The sequence below is a fragment of the Panthera pardus genome, unplaced genomic scaffold, assembly GCF_024362965.1.
Source record: "Panthera pardus isolate Hobbes unplaced genomic scaffold, ASM2436296v1 HiC_scaffold_27, whole genome shotgun sequence".
NCBI classification, from domain to species: domain Eukaryota; kingdom Metazoa; phylum Chordata; class Mammalia; order Carnivora; family Felidae; genus Panthera; species Panthera pardus.
The window spans coordinates 120,239,071-120,260,569 of NW_026526843.1; the positions used below are offsets into that span (position 1 = coordinate 120,239,071).

The window sequence follows — 21,499 nt, forward strand, 5'->3', positions numbered from 1 at the left end:
CCTCTGTCCCTCCCCTGCTGGCCCCCACACTCTCTCTCTCAAAATACATAAACTTTTAACAAAGAAGATAATTACCTGCAAAAAGGCATCTATTACATCTATAAATTTATACAAGTAAATCCTTTACTGTTTTTATATTTTTGCATAATATGGTGTTTGACTTTAGCCAAACACAAAACTAGATAGCCTGCCAAAAAAAGGGAGGGAGAGGAGGATAATTGAGACAAATTCATGTATTTTTATTGAAACTACACCATACCCAGTTCCACTAAATGCTAGTTTTAATGCACGCCACATTTTACAAGCCCGAAACCTCACTTACATGTTGGAGGCACAATTACATTTGCAGGAAGAGTAATGCTGAATACAGAATGTTCTTTTCTTTCTGCCGAACAGAATATAAAGTGATCTCGAGCTCTCGGGACCTGCTGCGTTAGATGTAGTCCATTAACAAAGGACCCGACTGGAATTCATCAAGTCCTCCTGGTTTTTAAACCTTGCTGTCAGACTGGGTGTAAGATAGCGACGTTGAAGTTTGCACTCCGAGAACTTTACGTATCGCGTTGGCTTTTATGCGATTTGAGTGAATTAGTCCATCCTTCAAACTAAAAGCGTTTCATCAGAAGCACTGCTAATGTTATACGTCTTCCATTTCACAGATCTCGCTACAAAATGCTTTCACACAGTGTCGGTGGAACAGGTTAAACTGTAATGCGGCATGTGCTGTGTTACACACAGGGGTCCTAGAAAACGCCTCCCAACCAAGATTTATGTTATTAAGGGGAGGCTAGGAACATAAGCAACGAAAACAGCAAAAATTCAGAAGCGATCGGCACTCTTATTATTCACTTAAGGTTGAGTAGATCAAGGATTTCCTTGATCCTAGTAACCGAAGTTACTCTTGCAGGGACGTCCCGGTTATTAATCAAAACATTATTTATTAATGCATATTTTTGAGAGTAGATTGAATAGAGTCCATTTCTAGAAACTCATTGGTGCATGTCTGCTTTCATGAATAAGGGCCATAAATGGGAAATTGCTCTAAACGCAAGCCCTTGACACGATGCCAAGGAGCACTGAGTAATCACCAAGTTAAAAATTTTCAAGTCAAAGGTTTATTCATAAATTCTGAACACTGATTTCTTGGTCACTTCCCAATGGCAGTTCTTGAACATGATAACATGTATTATTTGTGTGTGTATTATGTATATATTATTATGGTGCATATTCATGAAAATATATATATATATATACACACACACACACACACACACACATGGATGCAGTTCTTGAACATGATAACATGTATTATTTGTGTGTGTATTATGTATATATTATTATGGTGCATATCCATGAAAACATATATATATATATATATATATATATATATACACATATACATATGTATATGTATATGCAAGTACATGAATATATATACATATATACATGCATACACATGTATGTATGTGTGCATATCCATATGTATAGGTACATGCATATCCATGAATATATATGTATATATATGCATATTCATGGATGTGTGTGTGCAAATACATGCACATATCTATATGCATGTACACATCCATGTATATGCATGATTGTATATGCATGTATATATGTATATATACATGCATATACATGGATATGTGTGTGCACATGTGTATGTGTATATCCATTAATATATAGGCCTATATACATGCATATACCTGTGTGTGCATATACATATATATGTATATACACCTTTTACATATACACATGGGTGTTTATACATAGATGTATATGCTTGTCCACGCATATGCATACACATGCCTACAGTTGTCTATGAACTCACTAGTCTTATCTTAATTTAATTCAACATTTATGCACAGATGCAAGTACATAGATACTATATATATAAGACATGTGATTGTAATATGGTAGATGTAGTTATATGTAACTCCATGTATAATTATATCCACATCTAATTATATTTTCTCAGCCCGACTTTCTGTAGGCATAAACGTCAAGTAAATAAACCTTGGCTAGAGCAGACACAAACCCCAAATTTCTGCTGCATTTTCCAGTATCTTTTGAAGTTCTGTGCTTGATTTTCCTCCAAGAATTCTGCAGGTTGGTAACTAAAGTATTAGTTCTGACAGACACCCACGAACGCATGTGGGTCCCCAGCCAGGTCCCCGTTTTTCTCCTTTGAGGAACCCGCATCCCTCTACATGTGTGAGGTAGACCAGATACCTCACTATGCTCTGGGAATCCATCGTAGTGTTGTGGTTCTGGGGTTCTGAGGCTGGCAAGGGGGTCGTCCCACTGGTCAGGGCCATGTTTACTTCAAAGGATGGCTTGAAATTGGGCTCTTGTCTCTCTCTCAAAAAACCCCACAAATTTAAACTACAAAATCTTTTTCACGTAGAGTACATTCAGTGAGTTCCATCGTCAATGCCGTGCACTCAACAACAGGTTACTGAAGTGGGTGTGGTAATAGACCATCAAGGCAAGGGAATTTCTGGTCGGTTATTTTCCTTTGAAGTGATGCTCGAATGCGATGGTAGAAGGCACTTCAATTAGTAATCGCAGCGCAGGGCTCAGTGAAGGCAGTGGTTTGGCAATCCACATACGGCCGCAACAAGCCAGTTTAATTGGCTCACCGACGGTAAGAACCTAGGTGTGGTAGATATTTCTTACCATGCTATGTATGGATCCTTAAAGAAAATCTCTGATTCGAAATGTTATTTCTCAGCTCAGGGTGTCACCAGGAAAGAAAAGATTGTCCTATTTACCTTAAAAATAAGCTGTAATTTTTTTTTATGGACCCAGGCTTGCTATATGTGAAATTGACGAGGTATGTGATACTGTGGTTTCAACAAAGCTTGACGTGCACCTTTCCTCCGTGTCTAGTCAGGTTGATGGAGACGAGGTGAGACTCCAGGTACTGTAATGGGAACATTTCAGGATATTCCCTCACTCATAAATACTCAGGGTAGGTGAATGAGGCTGCGCCCACGTTGCTGGAACACCTCGTAACATTGTCACCTGAGATGTCACCACACCTGACATATCACCTCACCTGACGTATCATCTTACCTGAGATATTACCTCACCTGACGTATTATCGTACATGAGCTGTTACCTCACCTGACACACCACCTCACCTGAGACGTTACCTTCGAAGGGACTGTCATCTCTCTCTATATGCCCCACCCCTTTCCTTTCCCGTGGTCTCCAAGACTATCCCGAAAGTCAGATCCCAGCTGGCCCTGGGGTCATTTGTATTAAATGAATCCAGGGAGAAGAGAAGAATGCACTCAAATGAAGACAATATTTTGCTGTTTTTTTCAATCACAAAATCTGCTGGGAATATGTGTGGAAATGGAGAGAGATTGTGAATGTACTAGTCAAAGAGAGAGGAAAATTATTAAAAATTAGTTTAATTTTGGGGCGCCTGGGTGGCTTGGTCGGTTAAGCGTCCGACTTCGGCTCAGGTCATGATCTCGCGGTCCGTGAGTTCGAGTCCCGCATCGGGCTCTGGGCTGATGGCTCCGAGCCTGGAGCCTGCTTCCGATTCTGTGTCTCCCTCTCTCTCTGACCCTCCCCCATTTATGCTCTCTCTCTGTCTCAAAAATAAATAAACGTTAAAAAAATTTTTTTTTTTAAAAATTAGTTTAATTTTATTTCTATGGCTGCATCTACAAGAGCACCTGGGAATGCCTTGAACTATTTGGTGTGTTGACTGAATACTATGTAAGGTGAGATGTCGGAAAGTCGCTGGTGTGATGTGAAAGGCGGTGTATGAAGATGTGAAGACTCTGGGCATGTGTGAGCTGTCTGTGCTCTCTATGGGGGTGCAACATTCTCTCCCGTCATAAGACCACCAAGAAGAATATTGATAAGCGAACCGAGCCCTCGTCAAAAGTGCTGTTATGTGTATGCAAAGCGCTATGGACTGTGTTCTCCCCAAATTTATATCTTGAAGCCCTCACTTCCCAATGTGACTAGATTTGGAGATAGGGCTTTGATGAGGTAATTAAAGCTCAGTGAGGTCACGACTGTAGGGTTCTAATTCAATAGGATTGGTGTGCAAGGAAAGGCCATGTGACACAACAGCGGGAGGGTGGCCTAGACTCCATGTCAAGCGGGGAGAAGCCAGCTCTGCCCATGCCAAGATCTCCAACTCCAGCCTCCAAGACTGGGAGAAAGGAATATCTCTTGCTTAAGCTGCCCCGTCCGTGGGAGTTTGAGGGATAGACATCGAGGACCAGTGTGGGAGCCAGTAGGTTTCACTCACAAAGATCTTTCATGACGCTAATCTATCACGACATCCCTGGGGCCCAAATACAGACGCTGCACATGTTAGGGTCCAATGTTGGGGGAAGAAATAATTACGACGAGTGGGTAGTTCTCTTCTGGCACATGCTGCCTCAACTGTACCCAGACCTACGTTATTTCCAGACTGGGAGTCGTCCAAGAAGGGCCCTGTGAGTACATGTAAGGGTTCCCAAAGGGAGTCAAAAGCATTTACAAAAGTAACTTTACATGAAGAACTAAAAACATCAGACTTTTCAAGATTCATGGGCCACTGGCTCTGACTTCGCACATATCCTCCTTGGCTCAGAATGATTCTCTTGTAACTGAGAATGGGGACTTTTCGGAGAAGGGGGTTCCATTGAATGGAGTTGTGCTACAAATCCATCCCACTTTGAGCAAAGTAGGTCCAAGCCAGCGTGTCACTATTTCCCCTGTTTCTGAATGTATATTTGGACTTGATATGCTTGATAACTGGCAGGGACCTGAACATTGGCTTTTTACCTTCAAGTCTGGATTATAATGGCAGGACTTGTCAGGTTTCTCCTTCTTACCAAAATGGTAAACCCAACCAACAAGAGGTCCCTAGAAAATGATGGAGATTCGTGCTCTCTTTACAGTCTTGCAATATGTAGGGATAGTGGTTCTTAATGTATACTTGTTATGAGCTGAATTTTGTCTACTCAAAACGAACATGTTGAAGCCCTAACCCACAGGACGTCTGAATGGAAATGAATTGGGAGACAGGTCTCTGAAGAGGTGATTATGGTAAAATGATGTTATATAGGTGGGCCCTGATCCCATAGGAGTGAGGTCCTTATAAGAAGAAATTAGGACACAGACATGCACAGAGGGATGACCTTGTAGGACACAGGGAAAAGACGGGGTCTACATGCCAAGGAAAGAGGCCTCAGGAGGAACCAGCCTTGGCCCCGCCTGAATCTCAGACTCCCAGCCTCCACCACTGCAAAAAACCAATTGCTGTTGTTTAAGCTACGCTGTGTGTGATATTGTGTTATGGCAGCTGTAGCGAACTAAACCAATGCCAATTCAATGAGCCTCTTGGGCTTGGCTGAGGACTGTCAGGTTGTGTGGAGATTTCCTGGATCATGGTGAGCTTACTCATACGGTGTTGCTAATTTCTTTGCTGTTCCACAAGTGGCTTACGTCGACCCTGAAATCTGGGAAGCATCTATGGATACGGGAAATTCTTTTGTGTCACTTTCCTAATCATCACAGCTCGAGTGTTGGAGGCGGACAGTTCAAGAAGCAGGACCTAGTAGGATATGCCATGTATTGCACAGACTTGCCCCCGAAAGCTATTATTGGAAGGATATTTGATCCCCGTCCTATCTTAGGAGACAGACATATTCCTCGCACACAGTTTTGATTCAATCATGGTGATAGGGCCTGTAAAGCAAGAAGAAGCAATTGCCTTGAGAGCCTTGGAGAGAAATGTTAACCAAGGGCAGCAAATGAATATCACACACACAAAATTAAGGGATTGGCTGCTCAGGTAACGTTTTTGTACGATCTGCTGGCTGAGACTTGCCAGGGCATTTGATCTCAGTTGAGAGAAGAGGTGCCCCATTTGCACCCCCACTTTGGGTTTTTGAGATAACATGCATTTCACTCGAGTATAACGTTCTTACTGCATCCACTGAGTTATCTGAAGCACTTCACTGCTTTGGCAGAGACTCGCATTAAGGAAAGGAATTTTTAGCAGGTCGAGGAGGAGGCAGCGTGAGAAGCCATGTTACTTGGCATTGATGACCCGATAGCACCAGTAGAGTTTGCCGAATCAGAACCCACTAGGAGTGTCTACAGGGGGACAAGAGTGAAAGACTCAAGGTTGTGAACGAAGCGTCCCAGCGCAAACCAGCTTCAGGATGGCTTTTTGAGCCCCAGAAGACAGAAAGAGAGGCTCACGTGGAGCTTAATGACCATGCGACCCAGGCCCCCATCAAGAACTGCCCGTCCGCACAATCATGAAGCTGGTGTGGGTCATTTTGTGGAAGGAGAGTAATTGGGACTGAGCGTCCACAGTTTCTGAGGGTGGACGCAGGGCCTAAATGTGAAGGAACCGTGTGTGTTCCTCATTCTGCTGCACTGCCTATCCTTCCAAAACCTACACCTAGCGGTCTCACGAGGAGTCCCCATGACCATTTGATCCACAGCAGATGCTCTGCTAGTTTACTGATGATTCCAGAAGCAGACAGCCATAGACTTGTGGCCCGTTGGTGGCTTTCAGGTACTTAAAGTGGTGTGGGGGGCTGTCCTCAAGGAGGAAAGTAAGCTCGCCAGTGAGAAGAATTTCACGGAGGACCACTGGGGTCCACTTGCTGAGAGACAGAGTTGGCCACAAAGAAGGATCTATTACTGGTACTAAATACCTCTGTTTCCATTTCCCCTGCAACTTGGCATGGGGTGTCGGTAGGATAAGCTCACCATTTAGCCCATTTAGGAGATGAATGTGAAGTTGGCACTTAGGGGTGGAAGTGACCAACATGAATAGAAGCATGAAGGACCATTAGATATTGGGTTGACTGTTGAGTTGACCGTTGGGTCTTGGGTGTTTGTTTAACCTTGGGGAGCTGAGGCAAGGCTTCTTTCTGGGTTCAAAAATAATTTGGTAGGAATTGCCTTAAGGTGTGGTTAACCATTTCCTCTGGCTTGATCCTTTCTGTGCAATCTTATGACTTGGTTGTCTACCTTCTTGGATATTTAGAAAGATACTACCATGTGAGCACCATTTAAAACTAAATTAATTTTTAAAATTAATCTTGGGGCCAAGCAGAACAAGGACATATAAATCTCTAGTGGCTTGTCTAATAGTTCTTTTTTTTTTAAATGTTTTTACATGTTGTTTTGAGAGTGAGAAACTGCGAGTAGAGGAAGGGGCAGAGAGAGAGAGAGAGAGGGAGGGAGAGAATCCCAAGAAGGCCCCACACTGTGCAGAGCCTGACTTGAGGCTTGCTCTCACAAACCGTGAGACCATGACCTGAGCTGAAATCAAAACTGGGACAGTTAACTGACAGAGCCACCCAGGGGCCCCGTGCAATAGTTCTTATTAAAGTATGACTGTGGGGGCGCCTGGGTGGCTCAGTCGGTTGGGCATCCGGCTTCGGCTCAGGTCATGATCTCACAGTCTGTGAGTTCAAGCCCCGCGTCGGGCTCTGTGCTGACAGCTCAGAGCCTGGAGCCTGCTTCGCATTCTGTGTCTCCCTCTCTCTCTGCCCCTCCCCTGCTCATGCTCTGTCACTTTCTGCTTCAAAAATAAATAAAGCATTAAAAAATTAAAAAAAAAGCATAACTCTGTTGTTATTGGATTCATAAACATGTATAAATGAAGGCAATTGGCTTAAGGCACTCCTCCTGTGGTGCCAGAAGGAAGGGAGAATCTAAGGTAAATGGACACACGTTTCTACTGATTTCACAAAAGACGTCATAATGCGAGGAGGATCTACATGCACATTGTGCAGGAAAGGTGGTCGGAGAAATGTGTCAAAGAATAAAAGAGGTAAGAGGGAGGGAATGGGCAGGAAACAAGGGGGATAGGGGTGAATCTACAGAGGGCTAGTAGAGGGCTTGAATATCCGGGCTTCCGCAGGGAGCCACACTGGTTGGGGCACAGGCGTGTGTTAGTGGGAAAAGCAGCAGAGAATTGCACACATAGTTCTGTGGGCCGTGGCAGTGTTGAAAGAGAAATGGTTTGACATGATCCCTCCCCGCGGGAACTTGACCACTCACCAGCAGGGCAGGAATTAAGGGTGAGGGGCAACAGAAAGTAACGCTTACGGAGACCTCAGTTGTGCCTCGGGAGAGATAAACAAAACCAGCCTTCCGCACACGAAGCGAAGCGTCCCAAAGCTTTTTGTAAGGGAGCAGAGATAAGGGCTTCTTCACTCTCAACAGACCCCAAATGCCAGAGTTTGTTTATGAGAGCGGCAAGGAGGGAAGTCAAGTAAACACTGTCTTTTCTAAAAACGCACACAATGGAAACAGGAACACAGGGACGGCTGCAGAAATGAAAACAGAGTGACAACCCAGGTGGACCCTACTGTTCACAGAGAAGATAAGGGGAAATACTCAAAGCAGAAAAGAGCCTTTCCGAAAGCAGCCAGTGGTTTAGAACAGATTTAGAGAAACCTGAACACGTTCTAAGTGCCCGCCTCAGCGACTCACGCAGAAATCCAAGCTAATCTCTCCAGGAGTAAGCACGGCAGCTTGTGCTGATCATGAAGGTGACCTAGAGCATGGGGACCCCAGGGCGAGGGGGCGGCCCACCCAAGGATGACATTCGAGGGGGGATTTCCTCAGCCCACCGGCCAGGCGATGAGCTAGCTGCAATTCTCTGCTCTCCAGGCCCAAGGGAGTCTGGCAAGGCTGACCACCAGGGTGCACCTGGCATTCACAAATGAGAGTGGTGCCCTCCCTGGGGGTGGGTAGAATACCTACAGCTCAGGCAGTCTGTCCTCACCTACCCCACCTGCCGAATACAAGTCCACCCTGCAGTCATGGGGCAGCAGGCAGATTAGAATTAGATCATTCCTTCTGGGGTATTTGCAAGTGGTTCCCAGTCGCGGGCACTTCTCACTCTGCTGAGTGCCAGGATAGAAAACCAGAGATGGGGTGCTGTGTGCCAGATGAGCTATCTGGTAAACCTGGAAAATAACCCCATGAGCACGGAGGCTAGAGGCTTCGGTCCTGGGTCCTACTTCGCAGGACCCAGTTCTGATCATCCGCCGTCCCGATTTCTCCCTCCAAGGACGCCAAAAGATCAAAGACCTGCACTTCTTTTTAGATCCCATTCTGGGTACCTGGGACCCTGGAAATCTCTGCTTCAAAGACATTATCTACATCGACTTCCGTGGCCGGTGTCTTGTTCAATGAACCACACACTCAACCACATTACTGTTCTCACTGGTGATCATGTGGCTGCTGTGGGGAATTGATGGAGGATGGGCACCCATGGAGGACAGGACTGGAGTGTGGACGTGTGTTAAGCGGATGGATGGAGTATGGACATCCATGGAGGGCAGGGCTGGAGTGTGGACGTGTGTTAAGGGGATGGATGGAGTATGGACATTCATGGAGGGCAGGACTGGAGTGTGGACGTGTGTTAAGCGGATGGATGGAGTATGGACATCCAAGGAGGGCATGGCTGGAATGTGGACGTGTGTTAAGGAGATGGATGGAGTATGGACATCCACGGAGGGCAGGGCTGGAGTGTGGATGTGTAAGGCGATGGATGGAGTATGGACTTCCATGGAGGCCAGGACTCGAGTGTAGATGTGTGTTAAGGGGATGGATGGAGTATGGACATCCATGTAGGGGAGGGCTGGAACGTAGATGTGTGTTAAGGGGATGGATGGAGTATGGACATCCATGGAGGGCAGGGCTGGAGTGTGGACATGTGTTAAGGGGTGGATGGACAGTGAGGGTTAGGTGGAAGGTGACTGTGCAGGTGGAGATGTGCCCGTGTGGGTGCTGAAGAGGTGAGGGGCCGGATGTGGAGGTGGAAATCACTACGGGTGTCTCAGGAATGGGCCTGCATCGCACAGCCTTCCCCAAGTGTGAACCGGCCTTGTAGGCTGTTACAAAGGTGTGCTGACAGCTCAGAGCCCGGAGGCTGCTTCGGATTCTGTGTCTCCCTCTCTCTACCCCTCCCCTGCTCACTCTCTGTCTCTCTCTCTTTCTCAAGAATAAATGAACATTAAAAAAATTTTAAAAAAAAGAAGAAAGTAGTCAGAAGTACGCTTGGGCAGAGTTCTTTGTAGGGTTTCAGGAGACAAAGACATCAAATGCTGTATTTAAGACGGGGTGCTGCCTTAAAACCCAATCCTGGCTGCATTTCAGTTTCGTAAGCAACCCAACGTTGCTGGTGGATTTGGCATATGCTGGACGTGAGGGACTTAAGAAAGTCAGTGAACCAGATTTCAGGCGATACTGAAGTCTTACAAGCACTGAAGTCTTTTTTTTTTTTCTTCCCAGAGAGCAGACAGCATTAAATAGTTTGTTATGAGCTAAAAGAATGTCACGGGAAAAGCATCCCGATCTCTCAAGGCTCACTGGTCATCCAATTTCTTTCTACCTTGGCAAGATGACGGTCTGGCTCATTATTTTCCTGCATATCCCTGTTATCTTGTGATAGGCAAACAATTTATTTTTAAACAAAGGTCAAACAAATTATCAGCTTTGGACGTTTGCGCTCAGGCAGAACATTGATGTGGCTGAATAGATATAATGCACAAGAATTGTAAGGCAAAAGATATGGGGCGACCTGGGAATGACAACCTCTCATTTTTCTTCCTTCCTTCCTTCTGTTCTTTGCCTGCTGTTGACATTTTGTTATATTTGCATCTTTCAAATTTTTTTTATATTTTTTAATGTTTACTTATTTTCGACCAAGCGACAGATCATGAGCAGGCGAGGGGCAGAGAGAGAGGGAGACACCGAATCCAAAGCCGGGTTCAGGCTCCGAGCTGTCAGCAGAGAGCCCAGTGCAGGGCTTGAACCCATGAACTGCTACATCATGACCTGAGCTGAAGTCAGATGCTTAACCGACTGAGCCACCCAGGTGCCCCTGTATTTGCATCTTTTTAACGGGTACTAGATGTTCCTTCTTTTTCTTCACCTAGCAGACAACAGCACTTTCTTCTATGTCTGCATCGATTGGAGTAATGCTCCAAATAGCACGTTTATTATTTATGTACGTATTATCTTTAAAGGCTGGGAAGAAGGGAAAGGGAGGTTTTAAAATACACTAAAATTCATTTGCACTATTTTTAATAACACTTTTAATTATTCACGAATGTAAACATTATATATGCAAAGGCAAATATCATCCCAAATTACTATCTGGAGTGAATTCTAGAGTGGAGGGCATACAGAATGCATGACGCATCCATTTAAATTTAAATTCATGTTATTTATTTCCTTGGATGATTGCACTATGATTTGGTTAATTATTCCCTGTTGTGGCACATTTAACTGGCTTTCTTTCCCTTCTTTGCTTTTATTTAAATCTTGCTAAAAATAAGGCGAAAACAAGTGCATGTGTACGTGGGGACTCTAAATCTGGTCCACTGGTTTTCTCAGAGTCCATTCGCAGGAGTGCTGTTGCTGGATAAAATCATGGTGTTCATTTTGGAGGTGTAGCTATTTTCTTAATTGTCCATCATAACCAAATTGTGGCTCTCCTAGGAATTCAAGAATGGTTGATCATCAGAAAATATATGAATATGACTCAATCCATTTACAGAATAAAGGGCAAAAAATACATCTTTAAAAATAGGTCGTTTATTTCTTTGTTTATTTATTTATGAGACAGAGGGAGGCAGAATACGACCAAGGGAGGAGCAGAGAGAGGGGGAGACACAGAATCCAGAGCAGGCTCCGGGCTCTGAGCCATCAGCACAGAGCCCGACACAGGCCCTGAACCCACGAACCCCGATATCGTGACTTGAGCTGAAGTTGGACGCTTAACCGACTGATCCCCCCAGGCGCCCCTAAAAATACGTCTTTAAAGTATCTTCTTTCCCCCACCAGGAGACCATAATTTAGTCCATAACACTGTTGTCAAGGGATGTGGGAACGGGCTGTCCTGTTTCCTGGTTGAAAGTGATGCCATGGGCCAGAGAGGGAGAGTTAGAAGGTAAGTACATTGCTTTGGGAAGGTACCTGCACTGATTTCCGAGCCACACGGCTATAGCATAGACCTGGCATCTTTCAGACCTGTGTCTGAGGATGATGGTAACTTTCCTGGCCCAGAGTTTTCCAGAATCTGCAGTGTGTAACACTGAGCATCCTTCTGATGGGTTCATTTACTTGGCCTCGCTCGTTTATGTTACTGTTGGAGAAGTTTATGGATTCTTCCCTATCGTCACCTCCACGGAACGGCAGGAGAAGCCAAGTCTTGGCTTTCGTGTTCCTTCAAAAGTCAGCAGCGTTGTAAAATCTGTGTTTTCACCCTTGAGAGAGCAGAGGAGGAACATTCCAGAACTTTACAGAAAATTGTGCCAGATGCAATCATGAGTGTCAGGTTCTTTGGCCTTTTGGCCCCAGAATAAGGTTTGTGAAAGCAAACTAAAATATAGGGAATACACTCTGGTTTTCTTTGTTTTCCCCAATATTGACCTTATTACTATGGTGTAGTTGAAAGCCCTCCTTGGGGTGCCTGGGTGGCTCGCTCCGTTAAGCATCTGACTGTGAGTCAGGTCATGATCTCGCGGTTCTTGAGTTCGAGCCCCGCGGCCGCAGAGAGAGAGGCGAACGCAGGATCCGAAGAGGGCTGTGTGCTGATCAAAAATAAATAAGCATTTTTAAAAAAGTACTCTTTATATTAAGTGCATGATTTCATAAAAGGGGAATTTCGACCTCAGATATTTAGTTTAATGTGCTATATTTTGCATTGTTTCTCCTTAAAGAGTTAAGTTCTCATTTTATTCAAAAATACATATATATTTCAGAAGCCATGAGAACTATATATATATATATATAAATATGTGCTATGTATAGCTATATAGTATAATAATATATTATGTATAAGCATGTAGTACAATATATCTCATATAAGTACATATTTATGTAAATACAGATATAAAAATATATTTATATAATCTATAAATCTTTTTATATATAATTTATAACTTATATAATCTATAAATCTATATAACTCTATATAATAGGTTATATAAATATTTATATAATAGAATATATAACATATGTATATACATCTACATTCCTAAATGTCATATGTATATATTCTTAAATAATATCTAAATTAATTTGAAATACCTCAGTTCTCCATTTTATGCTATTATTATCATTCTTCTGTAACAAGTTGGAAACTTGAGGCCAGCTTTGTCGGTCTGTTTGTTTTTCAAGGCGCAGTAGTCACTGAAATGGCAAGTTTTCTGTCTTAAATACTGCATTTTCCCCCTAATCTGTCCAGTGACCTTTTTTGGAAAACACACATCCCGAACGCCTTTGAAAGCCCGAGACAGCATCGTCTCGCTGTGTTTTTTCAGTGTCCTTCGTCTGAGCCACTTAAATGTCTGTCAGGTGGCTCTAAGTGGAGGCACGTGCAAGGCCCGGATTCCCCGACCGTCAGAGTTGAAATCGCAGCCCCATGGCACACAGGGGAAGGCGGGTCCACAGGGTGAGCCACAGGTAGGGGCTGTGGGTGATGAGCTCAGATCTGCAGCAGAAAAGCCTGTAACGAAACGTGAAATTGCAGCATCACACCTGTCGTGACAAGCAGCGGGCCCTTAGGGGACAGACCAGCTTTCCCGGGGATGCCACTCAGGGACGGGATTGTTGGTCTGGGCACAGAGGAGACATGCTGGTGGGTTTCCCTGCAGAGCCTCAGGAGCAAATACCACCAGCCGCGGACACCGTCCCCGTAGAGAACGGGCGCGTGTGGATGCCTGTAGGGTCCTCTTCCTACGGAGCCGGTGCAAGGAGGGCATTTACACGGCACGGATGGGGAGCACTGACATGATGTCGATTGTGCGTTCTCTGACCTAAGTCTCAGACACCCTGATTCGCCACGTCGTTGGGAATGTAACCAGAGTCTAGGAGTCGGCACGGAAGGATGGGAAAGAAGGATGTATGGAGATACATTACAAACGCCTGTTGTTTGTAGTTACAAGGAAGCCTTTCTTAGAAACATGGAGTAGTTTTCTTGAACGGGAGACTTGTTATATATAGTGTATGTGTTCACGTCTGCCTCTCAATCTCTTATTTCTAAAAATTTGTGCCGACGGGAGCTCCAGTGACAGAATATGACTCCTCGAACATTGCGGATGGAGGCAAGTCTTGCCCCAAATTCATGTGTGGCAGTCCTAACCTCTGAGACCTCAGGATGTGTCTATATTTGGAGGTGGGGGTCATTTTAAAAGGGGATTAAGGTAAAATGAGGTCATCAGGATGGCCCCTGATCCCGTAAGACTGGGGTCCTTGTAAGAAGAGGAGATCAGGACACAGACACGCACACAGGGATGACCACGTGAGGACACAGGGACAAGACGACCTCTACACGCCAATGAGAGAGGCCTCACGAAGAGCCAGCCTCCGCCCCTCCTGGGTCTCACACTCCCAGGCTCCCAAACCGTGGGAAACCAATGTGGGTTGTTTAAGCTTGTACTCCATCGTATTGAGTCATGGCACCCCAGGAAACTAATAGACACTATTCTATTTCTCAGTACAATTCTTGAACCCCTGATATTTCACCTAGAGAGGCAAACCTTGACCATATTCACCGGTATGCAAAATTTCTCTAATAAAGGGTCTTGCATGTTTGTGCATTAAATTTAAAAAGGGATGCAAAGAGAAACATAAAAGAGGTTTTGCATAGATTGTACTCTGCATATACTAGGGCTTTTGTGTGGCTTTCCTCCCCCCCCCCCATTTTTAATGGGGTTATATGTGTTTTTATTACTGAGATGTGAGAGTTCTTTATATGTTCTGGACATAAATCCCTCATCAGATCCATGATCTGCAAATACTTTGCGAGGTTTAAACAGCTCTGATGTGCAGAAAACACTTCAGCCCCATTTCTGTGTCTAATTTAAACTGTAGTGAGCCATATAGTTTCTATTTAGCTATGGCTGAACTTTTCTGAACCCAGTTGGTCTCCTGAAAGCGTGACATTTTCCATAGATCTGCAGAGGTCTTGGGCTGACCTTGGGGTTAAAGTCTGCCATGGGATATATGGATCCTCTCTCTACACAGTTACTAACGAGAACAGAGAAGACGGAACACCACTGAAATATTTCTGTGATTTTTAAGTGTTCTCCTAAAAAGCTCTGATAGCTGTCAAGAATATCTTAAAAGATGGCATATTTTCTATAAACCAGACGTAGAAACATCACTGCCACAGGAAGACTGGGAGAATGAGGCTGGCTGACACTGATGTAGCAAATGATTGAAAGAATTGTTAGTTTATGTATACATCTGAGATATATATATACACGTATAGTGAATATACAGAGCATACATACAGTATATACAGTGTTATATGTTACAATACTTTATGTGCTATTTTTACACTTAGCAAGTGCATAAACAATTGTTAGTATGTGTATCTGATACATAGAGTGTATATACAATGTATATAAAGTAGAGTACTTTACATTTAGCAAGTACTTAAAGAATTGTTACTATATATATGTGATATACATGTAGTGTATATACAGTATATATATATATACAGTATATATAAAGTACTTTATGTACTATTTTGACATTTAGCAAGTGCTTAAAGAATTGCTACTATATATATGTGATATACATGTAGTGTATATACAGTATATATATATATATATACAGTATATATACAGTAAAGTACTTTATGTACTATTTTGGCATTTAGCAAGTGCTTAAACAATTGTTACTATATATATGTGATATACATGTAGTGTATATACAGTATATATATATATATATACAGTATAGATAAAGTAAAGTACTTTATGTACTATTTTGACATTTAGCAAGTGCTTAAAGAATTCTTAGTATATGTATCCGATATGTATATATCATATATATGTATATATAATATACACACATGTATAATAGTGTGATAGATAATAATTATGTTATAGTATATATCATATATTATGTAATTATTTTATATTATACTATTATATATGAATACACTACTATATATAATATGTGTAGTACGTACAGAATAATTTGTATAATATACATACAGAGTATATGTTTAATATCTATGTAATATATATATGTATATATAGTGTAGTCATTATTCCTGCTTGGATAGTCTATTAAATTTTTTTTTCAATGTTTATTTATTTATTTTGACATGGAGAGGGGCAGGGAGGGGCAGAGAGAAGAAGAGAGAGAATCCCAAGCAGGCTTCGCACAGTCAGCACAGAGCCTGACACGGGGCTCGACCCCATGAACCATGAGATCATGGCCTGAGCCGAAACCAAGAGGCAGATGCTCAACCGACTGAGCCACCCAGGCGCTCCAAGCCTATTAAATATTTAACAAAGCTGCTTGTGCATTATACATGATGGTGTAGGATTTACTCTTTTAGTTGAATATTGATAAGAAATGTACTTTACTTGGAAAATATTTATATTTCCCATCCTGTCCAATACCTGAGAGGGTAGAACACATTTTGGAAGGAATAATTAAGTAAAATATTGATAATTACCGTGCTATTTTCATTGTTCCTCTATAGTAACTAAAGACTTTTGCAGCCAGAGGCATTTCTTTCCTATTCCTTCTCTCTCTGTCTCACACTCTCTCTTTTCTTCTTTCTTTCCTTCTTTCTCTCTTTCTTTTGCATTTTATTTTTATTTCATTTTTTTTCCTTGAGATTTTGTTTTTAAGTAATCCCTATACCCAAAGTGGGGCTCAAACTCATGACCCTGAAATCAAGAGTCACATGCTCTACCCACTGGGCAAGCCTGGTATCCCTCAGGAGGCATTTTAATTTTTTTAAAGCATGTTTATTTTTTAGAAAGAGGGAGAGAGAGAAATAGAGCAGGGGAGGAGCAGAGAGAGAGGGAGACACAGAATCCCACGCAGGCTCCAGGGTCACATATTATAACTTGTTTTGTTTTATTTATTTATTTATTTAAAATATTTATTATTTTTTACATTTTTTATTATTTGAGAGAGAGAGCAGGGGAGGGGCAGAGAGAGAGGGAGACCCAGAATCCGAAGCAGGCTCCGGGCTCCGAGCTGTCAGCCCAGAGCCCGACGCGGGGCTCGAACTCACAGACCGTGAGATCATCAGCCGAGCGGAAATCAACAGTCGGATGCTTAACCAAGGGAGCCACCCAGCCGCCCTGCTAAGTTTCAAATTTCTGAATTGAGATGTCAAAGTACCTGGGTGTCTCTATGGAAAATCCTCCTCAACTTTAACCTGTGATAAACATTTCTTAATCGGAAAGGGGGACGCAAAGGCAGACTTCCGGCATAAATTGATATGAACACGGCTAAAAAAAAAAAAAAAAAAAAAAAAGAGAGAGAGAGAGAGAGAGCAAAAAAGATAAAGGGTGATCAGCTTGCCGTTACAGCCATGAAGACAGAAAAGGGGAAATACTCGTTAAATACTTGTTAAAGCAACGGGATCTCAGCGTATTCCTAACCAATCTCAGAAAATATGTATCAGTAAATGCCACCAATTATGAGGCAAGAAAATTACATGTTCTCAACATAAGAGAAACACAGGGTTTCCTACGTGGGCAAAAGTCCATCGTCGATCTTTTTAACAGTTTGTCCCTGTGGCCAGGAGGGATGCAAAGTCAGTCAACCGGGCGCCTGGGGGGGCTCAGTCGGTTGAGTGTCTGACTTCAGCTCAGGTCACGATCTCGAGGTTTGGGAGTTCAAGCCCCACGTTGGGCTTTGGGCTGACAGTGTGGAGCCTCCTTGGGATTCTCTCTCTCTCCCTCTCTCCGTGCCCCCTCCCCGCCACTCATTCTGTCTCCCCCACCCAGGTGCCCTGAATTTCATTTCTTTTACTGGCCAGAAACAAATAAGACACATCCATTTCTCAAAAAAAAAAAAAAAAAAAAAAAAAAAAAAAGCAAGCCATTCTTTTCCAGAAGAGACAGATACATGGCAATCATCTGCTTATGGCTTTTTATCATGGCCCCTGAGGTGATGCAAGTCCCTGGGTTGCTTGGTTTTTTTTTAAGTCCTCAATGTCGAACTCGAACTCAGAACCCCAAGATCAACAGTCTCACACTCCAGGGACGGAGCCAGCCAGGTGCCCAGCAACTGGGTGTCTGATTCCAGTTTTTCTCTTCTGGAAAAGAATGGCTTTTTTTTTTTTTTTTTTTTTTTTTTTTGAGAAATGGATGTGTCTTATTTGTTTCTGGCCATTAAAAAAAAATAAAATTCATGGCACGTGGGTGGGGGTAAGCACCTAGCTATTGATTTCGGCTCAGGTCGTGATCTCACGGTTCGTGAGTTCGAGCCCGGACTCAGTTCTGTGCTGACAGCTCAGAGCCTCCTTGGGATTCTCTCCTTGTTTCTCTGCCCCTCCCCTGCTCGTGTGAGCTGTGTACCCAGAGGACGTGTCATGTGTGATCGTGTCCCCAACAGGCAAACCCACGGACACAGATATCAGATTCATGGTGGCCAGGGGCTGAATGGTGGGGGGTGAAAGTGTTGATTCCATCTACCACGGGTGAAATATAGTGCAACATTAGCTCGATATGTGTCCATTAAAGCTACCACTTGGGGTTCAAGGTGCTTTTATGTTGAAACATAAGATATCTAGTTCGCTCTTCCAAAGGTGTTACACTAACATATTTTTTCACCTGGGAATGGGAACAATTTGACCTTTGCGTCATCCTATTTTCGGAATTGCAACATATACGGAAAGTTGCCTGTTCAGTTTCGCTCTGCATCCTGATCCTCTCCAGGGAGAGACTTCAGAATCTGCAATTAACCTCCCAGAGGCCCAGGTCAGCGGGTGAAGACAAAAGGGCATAAATAGAAATGATAAGGTTAGACGTTTGCAAAAAATCTCTGCAGGGATATGGAACGTGGAACGGACAACCAGATCCCAGACTTTGGTCCCACACGACTATCCCGAAGGTTTTGCAGAGAATTTCTGGTAAATGTAATCAATGTACTCGCTCTGTAATAAAGATTCTTGCCATTAAAACAAGTAGAACTCAGGGCCACCTGGGTGGCTCAGTCGGTTGAGCGTCCGACTTCGGCTTGGGTCATGATCTCAGGTTCATGAGGTCGAGCCCCATGTCGGGATCTGTGCTGACAGTTAAGAGCCCGGAGCCTGCTTCGGATTCTGTGTCTCCCTCTCTCTCTCTGCCCCTCTCCACCTCATGCCTCTATCTCAAAAGTAAATAAACATTAAGAAAAATTTTTAAGTAAAATTCACAGTCAGATTGTTACAAAATAATTCTTCCGGCCTCCACTCTATCAGGCACAACTATCTGTATCAAATTCCGGGAATCCACACGGATTTCGTACTTTGTCAGTATGTTGCATCCATTATCATTTCCTGTGACCATCATCTTTCTTATTACGTGGTTGTCATTTAAAATGAGGTTTTAGATATCATCGAATTGCTACGATTGATGGATTCTATCTGGAAATGGCTTCGCAAGAGCCTCAGAGAGCCCAGGAGGTTGGAGTATTCCGTATTCCCGGACAGTTAATGACTACAAATTGGCTCAGGTTATTGCCCTGCTTGGCGATGTTTTCGTAGGCACTTTCTTCATGAACTAATTGCACAGGCAAGCGGGCATAGAAACAAGATAGCCAAGTCAACATTTTATGGATCAAAATCATATTCCCTGGCGAGAATCCACAATTAGGGTAGGTTTTACATGATATGGAAGTCTTGGAAGACGGGACAGCTTTATCAACGTAAACGTATGGTTAACTTTCCATCATACACAACCGAGCTATGTATTAACACCATGATCTGTGTATGGGGCAAAGACTGCATTTCTAAGAGGTGTGTGTGTGTGTGTGTGTGTGTGTGTGAGAGAGAGAGAGAGAGAGAGATTGACAGATTCCATGCCTACATTCTGATGAGCTAAATGTACCCACTGCTTGTTTTCATTATAAGACGCTGTGGGTCAAATGTGGAAGTGTAGGATCTATCAATTTGTATCATTATGTATAGGAAGGGCTAAGAATTTTCTTTTTCGTTTTTAATCTTTATTTACTTCTGAGGGAGAGAGAGAGAGCAGGGAAGGGGCAGAGAGAGGGAGGCACAGAATTGGAAGCAGGCTCTAGGCTCTGAGCTGTCAGCACAGAGTCTGACATGGGATTTGAACTCATGAACCATGAGATCGTGACCTGAGCCGAAGTCGGACGCTTAACCAAATGACCGACCCAGGCACCTCGAAAGACCCCAAGAAGTGCCCTCCTTAATGCCCATCACCCATCTAGCCCATCCCCCCTCCCCTCCAGGAACCCTCAGTTCGTTTCCCATATTTAAGAGTCTCTTATGGTTTGCCTCCCTCTCTGTTTTTATCTTATTTTTCCTTCCCTTCATAAAGAAATTGGGAAAAGTAGAAAAAAGCAATAAAAAATAGATTCTAGGGGCACCTGGGTGGCTCAGTCAGTTAAGTGTCTGTCCAACTTCGGCTCAGGTCATGATCTCACGGCTCGTGAGTTCGAGCCCCACGTCGGGCTCTGTGCTGACAGCTCAGAGCTTGGAACCTGCTTGGGATTCTGTGTCTCCCTCTCTCTCTCTGCTCCCTCCCCACTCACACTCTGTCTCTCTCTCAAAAATAAATAAACATTAAAAAATTAAAAATATATATATTCCAAATTCAATGAGCTTGGAACGGATGCAAGAAAACTAAATGGACCTTTTGGGAAAGATGGTCTTTCAAGCAGACTGATGGGCAGGGCTGGGGACAAGGCGGGGAGGACACAGACAGGATCTCCAGCAGCCTTGGGACACCCGGCTTCCTTCCTGAGAGGGATCTTGGGGAGCACACAGTGTTATATGGGTACACCTGACCCCCACTTTCAGATCTGCGTGGAGCCCTGGAATCTGGGGCACATTTTCTCGCCTGCAGTCTGCAGCATACCCTGATTCCCAAATCTTGCTCAGCATAGGGAACATGTCCCTGGAAAGCAGACCCTGCCTGGTGCACAGGGATGCAGAGAATGGGGTTGGCATCACAGCACTCAGCCTCTTCCTGTAAACACGGCCCTTTTCCAGCTGTCTATTGAATCTGAGCTTTTCTAGAAAAAGTCAGTAAATAATAGCATGAATCGATGGGCTGCAGAGTGAGTCCTGTGTCTACGATGCTGGCTTTCATAGGTAACGGAGTTATGAGATCTTTATTCAGGGCAAGCAACACTTTGGTTCTGGGCCAGAGAAAGAAATTGCTATAACTGATATGTCAGGAGTAAAAATGAACGTGTAAGTACAGTGTCGACATCGAAACGCCCCGAGACCCACAGGGAGGGAACAGGGGATTTAAGCCCATGATGATGGGGAAGCTTCAAGGATGTAGGGTTTGCATGAACAGCATGGGGCTCTGCAAAGGAGGTAAATGCGACCAGTTGTCCATGAGATGGGGGATCAGCGTGCAAGTGCCATCGGTCAGTTGATGAACGGGTTCCGGCCAGGATACCCTGGGAGACAGGATGAGTGGTGACCCCTTTGGAACATTGTAGGTGTTGATTTGGGCGGTGGGAGATGACGTTATACGGACATGGCTCT

General features: G+C 43.7%; 1 long non-coding RNA gene across 8 annotated transcripts in view; it reads right to left on the reverse strand.

Annotated features, from left to right (window-relative positions):
* Window positions 1-259: 259 nt before the first annotated feature.
* LOC109256177 (uncharacterized) overlaps window positions 260-21,499 on the reverse strand; it is a 267,030-nt gene continuing 245,790 nt past the window's right edge. For 5 of the 8 annotated variants that reach the window (XR_008418348.1, XR_008418347.1, XR_008418345.1 and 2 more), the window contains one exon: window positions 11,583-12,596. This is a non-coding gene — a long non-coding RNA (uncharacterized LOC109256177). The other 3 variants (XR_008418346.1, XR_008418351.1, XR_008418350.1) reach the window with 3 other exon arrangements.